Source organism: Elephantulus edwardii, unplaced genomic scaffold (assembly GCF_000299155.1).
Source record: "Elephantulus edwardii isolate Elephantulus edwardi_28Jun2011 unplaced genomic scaffold, EleEdw1.0 scaffold00134, whole genome shotgun sequence".
In the NCBI taxonomy this organism is placed as follows: Eukaryota; Metazoa; Chordata; class Mammalia; order Macroscelidea; family Macroscelididae; genus Elephantulus; species Elephantulus edwardii.
Genome location: NW_006399884.1, coordinates 6913935 through 6927365, shown reverse-complemented (window position 1 = coordinate 6927365; position 13431 = coordinate 6913935). Strand labels below are relative to the sequence as shown.

Genomic DNA, 13431 nt, shown 5'->3' with positions numbered 1-13431 from the left:
AACTTTTTGGCAAAGGACATTTTAACTGCTGCACCATCAGAGCACCTTCACAGGACATGAAGCTCTTTCAAAGAAGCCCTGGTGGTACAACAACCAGCTGCTGACTGAAAGGTCAGAAATTCAAACCCACCAGCCCCTCTAAAGAAGAAAGATGTAGCAATCTGCTCCCATAAAGGTTACAGCCTTGGAAACACTTCAGGGTAGTCCTGCTCTGTGCTACCAGGTCACCAGGAATCATTAACTATAAGGAGTTGTGCTCCCAACCCAAAGGTGCATGGTTCAAATCCACAAGTGACTCTGAGGGACAAAAATGGGCAGTCTTCTCCTGTGTAAAAACCTTTGAGAGTCAGCTCCGAGTCGGTTCCAACTCGATGGCAAGTGATACAAGGTACCCCAGTGGTGTAGTCAATAACATTATTAGGCTGCTAACCAAAAAGCAGTGAGTTCAAACCCACCAGTCACTCTGGGAGAAAGATGGGCAATCTCTACGTTAACGATTCACAGCCTTCGAGGGTCACCAGGAGTCAGAGCCAGCTCAGTGGCAGTGGCATTTCAGCAGCATAACAGTCAGGAGCCCAGCTGCTAACCAAAAGCTGGTGGTTGAACCCCACGGCCAACCCAAGGGAGAAGAGTCTGACTGGTGATCAGTAAAGATGACGGCCCTTGGAAGCCCTCCAGGGCAGCCTGCCCCAGCACCTGGGGACACTAGAGGTGTCAGACTCTACTTGAGGACACTCCTTTAGAGCCAGGTCTGCAGCCCGGAACTCCCCCACTGCGCCCACTCTGTGTCAGAGTTCATTTCCTGTCATGTTCATAAATACGCTCTGCTTTGAAACCTCAGGGTCAAGTGGTGCAGGGGTTGAAGCACACAGCTGCTAACTGAAAGATCAGTGGTTCGGACACATGAGCCTCCCCTGACGCTGTCTGCTCTCCTCAAGATGACAGTCTCGGGGGCCCTGCAAGGCGGGCACACTCTGTCTACAGGGCCTCTGTGAGCAGGAAGTCGTGAGTCTGGTTTGGTCTTTCAAACACACTGCAGTTCTAGCACCTCTTCGTGCTCTGAGACTGTGCCTACATGAGTGCAGGTCACACCTCCTTCTGGCAGACCTCTTTCTCCAACGGGAGTGTTCACGTCTTTTTTTTTATTTTTTTAATTATTTTTTTTGTGGTATACCATGCACCTCTGGGATTGCAGTGCAGCTTTTTTGCCACTAGAGCTCCCTGAGTTTTCACATCTTAATGCCCATTCTCAGTTTCCTCTAAGCCCCAGTAGAGAGCGCAGGAGGCCAAGTGTTGGGCTGCTAACCCAAAGGTGGATCCCGGTCCTCCAGCTGCACTGAGAGGGACAAACAGTCTCCTCCTGTACAGACTGAAGGACTCACAGCCGAAGGAGGGTGGCTGTGAGTCAAAACTCATTACCAGCAGTGGGATGGTTTGTCTGAGTGTAGCTGCATCACTGAGCAAATCAAGACTTGCCTCTCCAGCTAAGGGACCTTCTTGGGCATAAGGTGGGGAGTGACTATTCACAGGCCCAGCTGCAAAAGGTCCATCTGTGGGAGGGACTGCTAATCTTTACACCTGAGGGGATTAAAAAATAGCATGTTTCCAGAAACTGAAAAGTGCTAACGGCATGATTAACAGCCACCATCTATATTTCTGCCAGTTGTTATTGTTACGTGTCATCATGTCAGATACAACTCCTAGTGACCAGACAGTGGATCGAAACCCTGTCTTACCTTGTGCCATTCTCACAATCTCTGACACACTTGAGCCCATTGCTACAGCCAGCATCAATCCTTCTCGTTAAGGGTACTCCTCTGTATTACCTGACTGTTCCAAACATTTGCCTAATCATACATAACACAAAATGGCAAACGCAGGGTCTTTCCACATCCTAATCCCACCTAATCCTCACCACCGTCCAGCATAAACCTAACTTTAATACTCACTGGCAAACTGCGAATTTTGTGTAAACTGATTTACTGCAAAACTTGTTTTTTTCTGGTGGTCTGGAAGTTAACACACAGTAACTCAGACACACAACAACTCATTTCCACGGAGCTGGAACTAAATTAGAGCTGACTTAAGTCACATGGAAGGGGATCGCCCAGCTCTCTTCCGTAGAGCTGTTTGCGAATTTGAACTGTTCGCCTTTGGATTGGCAGCACAAGCCCCTACTCTAATTAAAGGAATCATACTTTCCAAAGTCTGGCCGGGTTGTTTTTCTTTTTCATTCTTATTATTATTTTACACATCTTTTTGTTAGTAACATGTACTACAAACATAACATAGCATGGCATTTGCTAATGTTACTACGGGTTTCAGATGCTGCCTAGTACGTTTTAATCTATGAAGTGTCCAACCCCAGTGTATCCATGGGCAGATAGCAGTGGGATTTATAAAGATACAGATCATCCTCGATTTATGATGGGGCTCCCTTCCGGTGACTTAACCCTAAAGAGATTCAGACAAAATCAGAGACGTCTGGCTTTCTGTGTCCATTGTTTCGGCCTTCTACTATTGGCAACCAGAAATCACAGCACTTAACACCTGTGAATGAATCAGCAAAGGGCTCACTACAACGGTATTCATGGTGCATACGGTGAACCGTGAGGTGGACAAGGAAAAACTGTGGGGGAAAACTCCAGGTGGCTGTAAGTTTGTTAATGCACTTCTTCAAAATCTGAATATGCCCTAAATCCAGTTGTCTATTGGGGTGGGAAACATCAGACATAATATTCTGTGTGTGGACAGATAACAGCATGCTCTCACACTGTATAGAAGACATATCACTAATCACAGGCGCAAGAAAAGACCATCAAAAAGCACATTTTCTTGTAACATGAATACATCAGAAGTTCAAGACTACCTGTATGCTAACTGCTTCTCTCAGGTGTGGGACATCACTCTGTCATTCTTCACGAGGGAACGGAGGCACAAAGAAGCAGAGAGCCCTGCACGCAGACCTAACCCAGGAAGGTTACAGTTCTCCAGGCACAGAGCCCAGACCCAGGAGCCTTGGTGGTGCAGTGGTTAAGTGCTAAGCTGCTAACCAAAGAATGGGCGGTTGGAACCCGTGAGCAAGTCTGTAGGGGAAAGATGGCATCGACTGCGTCCATAAATTACAGCATAGTTCTGCTCTGACCTGGGGGTCCCCCCATGTCAGAAAAGACTGGACAGCAGTGGACTTGGGAGTACACTGGTGCCCACATGGCAGAAGGCCTGCTGCACAGTCCAGCAACAAGGGCAGTTTTAGAGAGAAGAAAGGTGATTTGAGTTGCTGTCCACTTTTCTGGGGTCCACCCCACAGCATCAGTATCAGGCACAGTCCCTCCCTCTAGTCTTGTTCCCACTGCCTCTCGGGGTAAGATGGACCAAGTCCTTGGCACACCCACACATTCCACAGCAGTGAGGCCTCAAGATCACTTGGGGTTAGTGCCAGCAGCCCTCACCAGCTGTTCTGGTGTCAAGTCCGCCTCATGGTGACACTGGATGTGCCAGAGAACTGTGCTCTGCTGGGTTTTCAATGGCTATTTGGTCTTTTTGTTTTGTTTTCTTGCCGCTGAGTGGACTTGAACTTCCAAACTTCCAGTCAACAACAGCGTGTGTTAACATCTCCCAAAACCCCCAAGCAGGCCATCCTCTAGCCCAAAGGCCACCAAGGCGAGGGAGCAAGCTGTCCATTAATGGATACAGAGCACAGGCCTGGGAGAGCGAGGGGGGTGGCAGGTCTGTGCTTGGATTCCCTCTTCCTCTCACTGCTACCCACGTCCTAATTGTTGTTGGAGAAATCCAAGCTGGGAACACTGTTGTCCTGACTCCCCAGGTCACAGAACACAGTTTAGAGCTGATTCTTCACACAAACTGGATTTGGGAATGTGCTAAAATGCTGATTTTATCAGACACTGAGGCTGTGGGCCCAAGTTCAATATCCTTATGCAGAGAACTGATGAATGCTCTCACCCAAGGTCGCCCCAGAGAGGAAACAAGCTGGAAAAACATCTCCAACAAAAGACCTGGGGTTTGGTTGATTTTGTTTTTAAATTAAAAACAAACAATTAAAACACCAAAAGTGAAGATATGAATTTGTGGGATATTTACTATGCAATTACAATTACACGCTCTCCTTTAATCACATACACACAGATGTGTAACCAAAGCCCATTGATGTCACATCAAACCTGATTTGTGTCCACCCTGCAGGTCTCCAAGACTGCCATCCTTAGAGAAGCAGACTGCCTCATCTTCCTCCCTCACAGAGGCTGGTGGGGACACTGGCCTTTTGGTTAGCACAGCAGCACAGCACTCCACCAGCTGCTCCCCTGGAAAAAGATGGGCAATCTCCTCCTCCCGGGCAACTGGCAGTCTCTTCCCTCCCGCCTCCCCCCTCCCCCCAGAGTCAGTTCTAACTCAATGGCAATGAGTTTGCAGCCATAAGTATAAACATACAGACAAGCACGCACATAGATACGTTTGAGCTGTTGCTACTGCACCGTCAAGACAGAAGTGACCCTTAGCTGACCCTCCAGCAGGTTTTCAGCCACAGTAAATTGTACTGAGGAGACTGCCCATCTTTATTCTATGGAGAAGCTGGTGGATTCAAAACCAAAGACCACTGCTTCAGCAGAGTAATTCCTTGCCACATAAGCACACAACACACATAACACACAGACATACACAGCCCTAATGGTTCAGCAGATTACGCACAAGGCTGCTAACCTAGTCAGTTGTTCAAATCAACCTGACCCTTCTCTGTTCTTATAGAGGTTACAGCCCAAGACATCGTATGGGGCAGAGTTACTTTGTCTTACTGAGTTGCTAAAAATCAGAATTGACTCAATGAAAGTGGCAGTAGGGGTGTTGTAAACCCACGTGTACATATGTGTATATTCATGTACACGTGTGTATACACAGCATATATGTGTACACATGTGTATGTACATAACAGCATAAAATCAAGTTCTTAATGATTCTGCTCAAATACACCCACGGTGGTGATACTTAAAACTTACAGGATGAGTTTCTAGAAGACCATAAATTGAGGAATCTGAATTTCTACAATAAATGCCTTTTTATTGAGAAGCAGAGTAAATAAAAGGCATTCAATGACGAACAAGGGCAAATATTTGTACATTGTTTCAAGAGAGCAGGACACTTTATCTCATCCAGCTTCTGGGGTGCGTCCCTGGACTCTGGGTTTGCATACACATTTGTTGGTTAAGAATGTTTCTTTTCTAAAGAAGCCAAACCTAAGCCAAAAAAAACCCCCAAAACCAAAACACACAACACACCCCTCCAATCCTTGACAAACAAGAATTAAATTTACATAAAATCCACTCAGGTACAGTTGTTTCAGCTAAGGTTGGATTCCCAGAGCTCTATCCCCGTCAGATTCGAATGCAGATTTGTGCATTTCTCCTGAAGCACTTTCTGCCTCTTATTTTTTTAACTTGCACTAGCTCCTTCTTCAAATGGCACCACAGAAAAGAAATTCAATAAACATCAATGCGTGGAGGTTAGGCAGGTTAAGTGGGCCACCCTGACCATCACAGAGGACAGGGAGCCCCACCAGCACCACCCCATCACCCACATGGGCCTCGTCTCATGAATCTATTAGCTTCCTGAGGTTGGTAACAGCACCACAATCATAAAAAAAAAAAAAAAAATAAATAAACACCAATATCATACCTATCTCCCAGTCAGAAACCCTCAAATTATCCAGATACAAAAAAAGGGGGAGGGGAATCACTACTCCCTCATTCATTTGCTCAAACTGGTCTTGACAGAGAAAAGCACACTTAAGGAGGAAAAATATTTACACTGATTCCAGTCCCAGGAACGCTGAAGTGAGTAGAACAGCCCCACAGGGGGTTCCAAGTCCATCATCTGTAAGGGAACAGACTGTCTCATTTTCTTCCTCAGATGCTGGTAGTGGGTTTGAAACATCAACTTTAGCAAGTCACTTTAGCCACCATGCCCAATGGACCTGAAATGCAGCCCATGCCAGTGGAAGTGGCTTGAGGGGGCAGCTGCCTGGCCACTGCACCAAAGGCCTTACTAACCTGCAGGCTACCACCAGGATTGATTTCTTTAACCAAAGAGAAAAGATTAAAAGTTGTCAGAGTATGCCACAGGTAGTAAGAAATCGGTGTGGTCTCATGAAAACTTCCTTCTTCATTTATCTGTAAACATCTATCTTTGTGTGTGTGTGTTTGTACACCTTGATGATGTAACAGTTAAGGGCTCAGCTGCTAACTGAAAGATCAGTAGTTCAAATACACCCAGGGGCTCTGAAGAAAGTCTTCTCTAGAATTGGGACTTCTAGCCTCTCAAACTGGGAGAGAATAAATGTCTCTTAAAGCTAAAATACAGAAAAGGGGGGGGGAGTCTACTAATGCTGTTATTAAACACTATTTTAGGTGCTACCTACATAACAGTAAACAAAAACTAAAAAAAAAGTCCAACTTGAAGTCTTGGCCTGTGTAAATATATATAATTAAGACAAGGCAAGCCTCAGATCCATTGTTCATAGAATTGCTATGAGCCTTAGCTGACCCTAAGCACTTAACAACAATTAAAATGAGTATAAAAAATACAACCAAATTTTTTCCCCACTTTTAACATTAAAGTTTTCTAATGAGGTCAAATATTTCTTGAAATTTTATGGCTATATTTGCATTGGCAAATCTGCCACTGAAGAACTCTTGAAAATCTTAAGAAGCAAAGCTGTCCCTTTGAGGACTAAAATTTGTATAACCCTAGCCACGGTATTTTTAACTGGCTCATACACATGCGAAAGCGAGACAATAAATAAAAAAGAATGAAGAATCCATTGGACAGTGGTGCTGGAAAAGAACATGCCATGGGCTGCCAAGAAGACAAGCCTGTCTTGGTAGAGGTGCAGCCAGAGTGCTTCCTAGCAGAGAAGCAATGGGACTTCAGCTCATACTTGGGGCATGTTATCAGGAGGGGCAGTCCCTGGAGAAGGGCACCGACCTTGGTGAGTAGAAGGTCAGCAAAAAGGAAGACCCTCCAGAAAATGGACTGAGAGCCAGTGGCTGCGAAGGTGGGTGTAGCAGCGACACCTGTTAAGGATGGTGCAGGACTAGGCTGTGTCTCACTCTCTGTAGGACAGGCAGGAACAGGCACAGGACTGCTGGGGGTCGGGACACAGTTGAGAGCCCCTCACAGCAAACATCACCAAGATGGTGCGATTTGCCAAAAGATAACTGCAAACACTGCAGTGGTACCACTGCTGGGGACCAGGCCATGTGACAAGAGTACAACCGCCCCACGGGGCTTCCTAGACTGTAATCTTCACAGGAGCAGATGGCCGATGGCTGACTTCCTACCACCAGCACCTCAGTTAGCAGCCAAATGCTCAATGATTGCTTTACCAGGACCCCTTTCTAAATGTCTTATTGTTAGGTATCATCCTGTCTATTGACTCCTGGTGATCCTGTGTCCCACAGAACCTAGCACTATGCCCAGTCCTGCCGTCCTCACCACACTTACCAACACAGTGAAGGCGGGAAATGCAGCTGAGCTATGTGTTCTAGACGCTCTAGATCCCGGATCATTCCATTCTAGATCTGCAATAATGAAGGGTCGGTCGCACAGCCTTACCCCGCTCGGAGCACACTCACACCTGCATGGTCACCTCCACCAGGTCCACGCCTTGAGGCCCCCTTTATAAGCCTGACTCCCCACTTTGATCCGCAGGGACATTGTCTGTCCAGAACAATAAGTTTTCATCTCAGTTTCCCGTCTTTTCAGGAAAGGAAATGTTTGCACTTCAAAAGGCTGCTTTGAAGCAAGGCTGTGGGCTGGGTCCAGGCAGGTTTGGGGCTGCAGGCCCAGCAGGTGGCCAGGCGGGTGGCCAGGCACTGGCGGGGCGGTTGGCCACTGAAGTTGGCCTCAAGGCCAATGCCTTCAAGGAGAGGGTCTGGGGCAAGGGAAGGAAAAACAAACATATGTGCAAATACGGGAGGCTTTTGATCCACAGCCTTCAGAGCGTTCACACGCCACGGAGGGAAACTGAGGCATAACGGAGCTGCGAATGTTCTTTCCAAATCACAATTCACAGGCCAGAGGCATAGAGTGCTGGCCTGCCCCAGGCCAGGTGGAAGCAGAGCTTATTTCTGGGAAGGATCCAGAGATGTGAAGAGTCCCGTTGCACTCAAAGGTCCAAGATGCTTCCAGGAAACTTAGAAACAGCACCAACAATACCAATGCACTATCACAAAGCGGATTACCCACTCACAACACCCCTGCTGAGGGGCACAAAACACCTCATGGTGTTTCCCAGGTCCTTAGGGAGCAGCTAGCCATGTCTTCCTTCCCAGGACCCATTAGGGGGTTCGAACTGACAGCCTTCTGGTTAGCACTAAGTGCTGTAATCAGTGTGCCATCAGCACAGACCCTTACAAAGCACACAATTTAGAAATGCACCTTTTACTTCTTTGGGGGACAAAAGTGTCATCAGAAGTCTAATAAACTTAGCAAACTTTTTTTAAAACCCACAAAATAGTTATCATTACATCAGCCCCGACCTTAAGGTGACAGCGTGTGTATCAGAGTATCAGAGTAAAACTGCTCAACTGGGTTTTGAATGCTTGTTTTACTTTGTTTTGTGGTAAAAATACGGTTCTCAAGGGATGTTCTTTCCATAATGAATCACCAGGCTTTTTTTCCTGAGGTGTCTCTAGGTGAACCTGAACTTCCAACCTTTTGCCTAGTAGACAGTAGCTTAACTGGTTGTACTCCACAGGGGTTGGTGGCTATTTGGTAGGAATTCCTCAGCTATGACTCAAATGGCTGGGGGTTCAAGTCCACCCAGATGCTGCTCGGACAAAAAGGCTGGCGATCTGCTTCCTTGGAAGCCCTGAGGAAAATCACTTGAATCAAGTGAATAACTCAACTCCCAGCCCAAACAACAGAGAAGCCTAAAGATGATCACTAACACCAGGGCAGAATGCACTCCTTAGATTGACCAATCACACATGAACAATTTGCTCAGGGGAAAAAGATCAGAAGGCAGGAAGGGAGAGAAAAGAGAGATGACTGGGAACAGGGAACAGGGAGGAAGTGAGCAGCTGTTAACATGGTGAGGACTGCAATCAACATCATTAAACAAAATGTGTAGGAACTAGGAACTGGTGGATGCGAAACCAATTTGTTCTCTACACTTTCTCTGAAATAACAATACAATTAACTTTAAAAAGAAAGAAAACCCAAGGGAGAGTTTCCCTCTTGACACACGCAGGTGTGCATGATGAGTCAGAATCAATGGCACAGAAGCACTATGTGCCCCCAAGGGCCACGCTGCTCCTTAGTCCTGCCCAGCGTCCATCCTGCCAAAGGCAGGATGAAGAGGACAAGAGCGGGCCTGCCACACTTTCTTTCAAGCCCTGAACAAGTTCTGGATCTCCACAATGATTTAAGCCCTCCCTTGCCCTGAGGATACAACAAAAGCAGGTTCCCCTAGCCAGGTGGGCGCCGACCCAAGCAAGTGGTGGGCAGAGGTAATGAAAGAAGTCGACTCCACACAGGAGCCAGCTCTTCCCTGTAGCCTGAGGCCCCACCTGCAGTGCACCTGGCTCGGTATGCAGTGAAGCTGGAGAGACAGCACTGGGTGGCCAGGCAGCCTGGAATTGGAGAATGTCTCCCGCCCACCTTTTGGCCACCCTTTGGAGTGGAATTATTGATGGTATCTTTTCTGTCAAGAAAAAGCCAACAAACACCTCAAATTCACTGTTGTCAAGTCAGAACTCACTGCTGACCCTCCAATGGGGTTTTGGAAAGCCGTAAATTGTATGTGAGACGGCCCAATTCTCTCCCTCTGGTCCCCTGGTGGATTTGAACAACCAGAATGGCACCACCACTGGGTTACCAGGGAGTTCTGATCGTTTTATGTCAGGAATCATGTTTCCAATCCAAAGGAATATGGTTTGAATACCATGTCTATGCTCACTGAAAGCTATTCATTTTTCTGTAGTCTCTAAATTTTTTAACAAGCACTTGTTTCCTTTGGCTTAAACCCCCCACCCCCACCCCCAAAACCCACTACCTTCTATCGGATTCTGATTCACAGCCACCCTGTAGGACAGAAAAGAACTGACCTGCAAGTTTCCACTGCTGTCATCTTAATGGAAGCAGACTGCTGAATCTTGCTCCCACAGAGCAGCTGTTGGATTAAAAGAGCTGACTCTTTGGTTAGCAGTCAAATGTTTAACACCTGTACCACCCAGAGCCCCGTTCTTTGGCTTCAACAAAAACAAACCCACTGTTGCCCAGCTGGTTCACACAGCGACCCCCTCAGCTTCTGAGGCTGTAAATCTAGATGGGCACAGACTGCCCATCTTTCTCCTGCGGAGCTGCTGGGGGACTCAAACTGCTGGCTTTAAGGTCAACAGCCTGACACCTTACACAGCAGACCATTAGGGTTCCTTCCCATTGGCTTTGGAAGTAGCAAATTAGCATAGTGCTTTGGACAGATTCCCTTTAAAAGAAAATTATAAAAAGCTATGAAAGACATTGTTCTGACAACTAAGAATTGAGTGTGGAGAGAGTGTGGACTAGAGAACAATGTTCAACGTCCTGATGCAATATCATGGTGTCGTTATGTCAGATAAAGCCCTATGCTTAGAAAACGTACTTGAGTATGACGAGGTAAGTGACAGTGCACAAAGTCTACACAATCAAACCGTTCAGGAGAAAATGAACACGTGTCTATGAGAGGAGTCTGGTAGCACAGTGGTTAGCGCTCAGCTGCTGACTCTAAGCTGTGTGACTCGCACCCCCAGCCGCTTCATGGGGGAAGGATGAGGGTGTTGGCTCCTGAAACAACCCCGGAAACCCAGTGGGGCAGTTCTGCGTGTCTTACAGGATTGCTCTGACAGAAGTGACTCACTGGCTGTGAAGTCTAACGCATATATGTGATTACGTGTATGTATGTTTCTTTTTCATACATTTCATGCATTTCTGTATGTTTGTGCATGTGTATGTGTGTACATGACATGGAGGACAGGTATGCATTGAGAGACAGAAAGTGATAAAAAAGGGACCCGATGTAGAAAGTTGGTGCCTTTGAGGGTTAGAGACCCAGAAGTGAGCTCCTTCTACTACTATTCCTGTCACTTTTGTGTTTCAAACATTATCTTTAAAAGATGAAACAAAGAAGGAAAAGGAAGAAAGCAGGGAGGAGGCAGGAAGGGGCGGGGGAGCAGAGGCTGTCGGACCCGCTCTCCGGAACCCCCCAGGCCACCTATGGCCTGCACGGGTGTGCATGAGTGTCTCTGTGTGTGTCTGTGTGTGTTGTCCACACTTGCGTGAGGGTCCCTGCCCAGCCCACCACCATCAAGTCACTTCTGACTCTTAGCAACCCTAGCAACCCAAAGCCCAAACCTATGGCCACGGAGTCAACTCTGCCTTGTGGTGACCAACCCTCCATCAAACTTTCTGAGGCTGCAAATTTTTTTTCTTGATTTATTCAAATATTTATTGAAGAACTAGGGAAATACAAAGTTTATAAAACATGTTCAAAAAGGTGAGGTCAATGCACAAGTGAAAAGTAGAGTATGGTTCACTGAATCACAGCAGTCAATAGAAAGTGCCTTAGGAAATCAAGAATAAAGATTGCTTCCAGCCTGCACAGGGGTGTAGTTGGGTGGCAAATCAGGAAAGGGGGTAAGATTAAAATAGAAGACTTCAGTCTGGATTGTTGATGATACTCAGTATCGACTATATTTGTCTCTCTTTTTTCTCTCCCCATCTTTGGGCTTAATTTACCAGTAGTGCCCAGGACTGTTCAATGCACTTTTTCTATACTTGCTTGCATTTTTGCTTTAATGTCTTCTACAGAACTAGGTCCTTTTGGAGTTTTGGGAGTTTTTTCCTGTTTTTTGAAAGATTCTTGTCCTTTCGATCGTGGAGTTGATGTCTTTTCCATTCTGGTTCGATTTTTGTGCATTTTTGGCTGGAGTATCCCATATAGACTTCTTCACTGGTGCTTTTTCTTCAGCCTCATCATCATCAAACACGTCATCATCATCATCATCTTCATCGTCGTCATCATCATCATCGTCATCCTCTTCATCAGTGGCAAGTTTCACCTTTTTCTGTGGAATTTTGTTACCACCTGCAGGGGCAGATCTCTTTCCTGATATACTTAAGAGCTTCACATCCTCCTCCTCTTCAACATCTGACTCTGCATCTTCCTCCACAGCTACTAAGTGTTGTTCACTTGTATGCACAGGCCCTGAGCCACACTTCAATGGTAAGATGACAGGTGGTGTTATTTCAAAGCCCCCAAGTGAAATCGTTGGCTGTACAGACATTTTCAAAGTTGCCAGTGTTACTTTAATTGGGCTGCCCTCATAATTCACTGCCTCTGCTTCAACAATGTGCAATTCACCCTTTGCACCAGCCCCTAAACTGACCGTTCTTAAAGATAACTGGTGCTCATTCTCATCATTATCCACCTTAAAGTGATAATCTTTGTCAGCTTTCAGTTCACAACCGAAAAGGTAGTTTTGAGGCCGCAGGCTCATGTCCATATCCATCGAATCTTCCATGGGTTGGTGGCTCACGTTTATGTGGGAGAGGACGGCAATAAAACAGCACTGTTGCAGAGAACAGCCGCGCAGGACGGAATCACAGAACGCGAGGCTGCAAATTTTTACAGACGCCGACTGCCTCATCTCTCTCCAGAAGAGTGGCTGGTGGAGTCAAACTTACAGCCTTTCGCTTAGCAGCTTGATACGTAATATGCTATGCCACCTGGGCTCCCAGCACACCCCACAGGACAGGGCAGAGCTGTTATCTCTGTGCACAGAGACTATCTTATTTGCACCAACCTTTTGCTTGGCAGCTAAGTGTCCTAACCATTGTACCATGAAAGCGCCTCCTAAATCTGTTCAGCCTGTTCAAGCCTGTGCATCCCTCACTCAGAAAGCCCCTAACAGACTTCAAAAGGGTACCAGAGGAGGCCCTGCATGGTGTGAATGGTTAACAATTGGGCTGCTAAGTGGAAGAATGGTGGTTTGGGTCTACTCGGAGGCATCTAGGAAGAAAGGTCTGGCTATGGAGCTCAGTTCTACCCAGCCACCCTTGGGGGTGCCTAAGAAAAACCTGTCCTCTGGGGAAGGAGATCATTCCCCAGCTCCCTGATGGAGGGAACAGCAGCTACAAACCTCCCGTGAGGTGGCAATGACCCGGCTCAGGCTTGGAAGCCAAGGTGAAGCACAGAGGAAGAAGTGGCTCTTCCCTGTAATCACGCCTCCCTGGTTCCTGCCAGCCCCCCTACCACAAGTGGCCCTGGTCACCGGGGGTTGAGTGCAGGATGACTGGAACTGTCCTCACACCTCAGGCTAGGCAGGAAGCCTCACATCCAGCTGAGGGGATGTGAGCATGAAGAAATGATCCAGAAGG

General features: G+C 46.9%; 1 pseudogene; it reads right to left on the bottom strand.

Moving 5' to 3' along the window:
* Window positions 1-843: 843 nt before the first annotated feature.
* LOC102851859 lies at window positions 844-12575 on the bottom strand (annotated as a pseudogene).
* Between the last annotated feature and the right edge of the window lie 856 nt (window positions 12576-13431).